The following is a 3,060-nucleotide window of genomic DNA, read 5'->3' as shown; positions in this document are numbered from 1 at the left end:
CATAAGAAGCTTTCATTTTAAGTTCACCAACCTCTCAAGAGCTCATTCAAGTCTTCAACAACCTTGAAAAAAATTAGAAAAGCTTCTTTCTTGTTGTGTAAAGTGTACTTAAAGTTTTATTTACTCATTAAAGGAGCTAAACTTGTATTTCTTTGTCATTAACTCTCATACTCTATTTTTGTCTTGATCTTTAGTTTTAGGAGGATTCCAAAACTTGGATAGGTTGATCCGAACTTTGAATCGAATTGTATTGGATTGGTTTGTATCTGAAAAATAAGTGTTCTAGCTTGGGATAGCTAGAGTCAGAGGTACCGATGTTGTATTCTTGTTGAATATATTTTAGTGGATTTAAATTCTCAAATAGGAGCTTGGAGAGTGGATATAGGTGCAAGGTTGGCATCTTATCACTATAAACCTTGATTGCTTGTGGTGTACTTACTTGCTCTTTATCTAAATTTCTTTATTTTCTTACATTCTTGCATCTCATTACTATATTTTGCTTAAATCACTTACTACATATAACTTGCTTATTATTACTTAATCCTTGTGGTTCTAAATTAACTTTAAAATTTTAAAAACCCAATTCACCCCCCCTCTTGGGTTGTATAGCTGGGCAACAGTGGCTGACTATAATCTTTTGCCATGAGCCTAGTTTTATAGATCTCTATCTTATCATCTGTACTTATTTTTCTTTTATAGATCTATTTATATCTAATGGATACTATATCCTCTAATGGATCCATTAAGGTCTATACTTGGTTCGAGTGTATCGAGTCAATTTCTGACTTCATAGCATTTAACCATTTCTCAGAGTCGATGTCAGACATTATCTCATCATAGGTTTTGGGATCATCTCTATGACCCTTATCTCCTACGAGAAATATTTTTTCTACGTCCTCTATAAGCATACCCAAGTACCTTTTAGGAGGATGGGAGATCCTACTAGACTTACGAGGTGGAGGAGGTACTATATCTACTGGCTTAATATTAATGGATTCGACAGGATCTATAGCTCGTTGCTCTTCAAAGACTTTCTCTTCGAGCTCAATCAACCTCCCATTACTACCATTCTGGATAAATTATTTTTCAAAAAATGTAGCATGTCGACTCAAAGTAGTATCTTATTGACTCTTTAGGATACCCTATGAAGCAAGCTTTTATGGATCTAGCATCTAACTTATTTACCATTTGTCTTTTGATATAGGCTGGATATCCTCAAATCTTGAGATGACTAAGACTCGATTTCTAACTATGTCATGTCTCATACAGTATGGTAGGAACGAATTTAGAAGAAACTCTATTTAATAAGTATATTACAGTTAGTAAGGCGTGTCTCCAAAAATTCAAAGGTAAGTCAGTGAAGCTCATTATGAACTAGACCATATCTAATATGATCTTATTCCTCCTTTTGGATATCCCGTTGAATTGAGGTGTACCAAGAAGAATCTATTGTGAGACTATGTCATTCTTTTTAAGATAACTCAAAAATTTTCCATTAAGGTATTTCTCTCTTCGACCTGATCGTAGAACCTTTAACAATTTTTCTATCTATTTTTCTACCTCATTTCTAAATTTCTTAAACTTTTCAAAAGCTTCAGACTTATGTCTCATAAGAAACACATGCCCACATCATGAGTAGTCATCGATAAAGGTGATGTAGTGATAACCATCCCTAGCTTGCACATCAAATGGGCCACATATGTTAGTGTGTATTAAGGCAAATATCTTAGTGATCCTTTTTTCATGTCTTACAAAGGGTAACTTGATCATTTTTTTTTGAAGATGAGATTCACAAACTAGATATGACTCAGAATTCAATGAGCCAAGGATATCATCTTTTTCTAGTTTGTTTATTCAATCCTCTCCAATATGGTCAAGCCTAAGGGGCCACATATACTTGTGGTTAACATCATCTATAGATCTTTTATGACCTATGGTGCTCACTATTTACTCGTTTACATTCACATATGCATCAGCATGCAAGTGATATAGACTGTCAATTAATAGACCACGAGCAATTAATTTATTTAGAAAATAAATTGAATAGAAGTCTTTATTAAAATTGAAATCGAATTCATCCTATGCTAGTATAGATACGAAAATCAAATTTTGACTAGCTATAGATACATAATAACAGTCTTTTAAAATTAATCTAAACCCTGACAGTAATCGAAGAGGGTAGGTTCCAACAGCTTTAGCAGTAACCTTTACTCCATTACCAACCCAAAGGATTATCTTACCATGCCTCAACCCTCTAGTTTCTATCAAACCCTACATAGAAGTACATATATGAGTACTTGAACCAGAGTCTAATACCCAACTAAAAATAAAGAAAACCATTAGGTTAGATTCAATAACAAAAAAACTAAACACACCTTCTGAAGGTGTGTCACTCTTCTTGGTCTTTAAGCTTTTCAGGTACAGTGGATAATTTCTCTTCCAATAGCCATCGGTATTACAGTAGAAATATATTTTTTTTTATTTACAGTCTTCTTTGGAGTGTCCTTCTTCGGTCTGTTCTTCTTCTTCTGCTTCTTTACAGACTTATTCTTCTTCTTTCAAGTAGACTTTCTTTTGAAGAAAAATACCTACTCCACAGCAAGAATAGAGCCCCTTGAATTTTTCAAGGTCCCCTCTGTAGTAACCAACATATTGAGCAATTCGGATAGAGTGCAGTTCAACTTGTTTATATAGTAGTTTACAATAAATTGACTATATAAACTATAAGGGATTACAGGATCAAATCCACCTACAATTCCTTCAGCATAGTCATGTTGAGCTTCTCAATCTCCTCTAGGTCCTTAATTATTATCAAACAATGATTGTGGACTGACTGTCCTTTATGTATTTTGAATTTGAAGAGTCTCTTAGACACTTTAAAATGTGTAGTGTGGCTTTGCTCACTATATAACTCTTGTAAGTGAGTAATGATGGCCTTGGCAGTTGGTATGTATTGGAATTTCATGTAGGGACATGCATATGTGTTTCAAATTTTTTTTTTCTGAACAATATAGTGAAATAAAAGATTAAAATATTTTTTAATTTAAATTATGTATGCAT

The sequence above is a fragment of the Elaeis guineensis genome, chromosome 7 (assembly GCF_000442705.2).
Source record: "Elaeis guineensis isolate ETL-2024a chromosome 7, EG11, whole genome shotgun sequence".
NCBI lineage: Eukaryota > Viridiplantae > Streptophyta > Magnoliopsida > Arecales > Arecaceae > Elaeis > Elaeis guineensis.
This window is presented reverse-complemented; position numbering follows the sequence as displayed.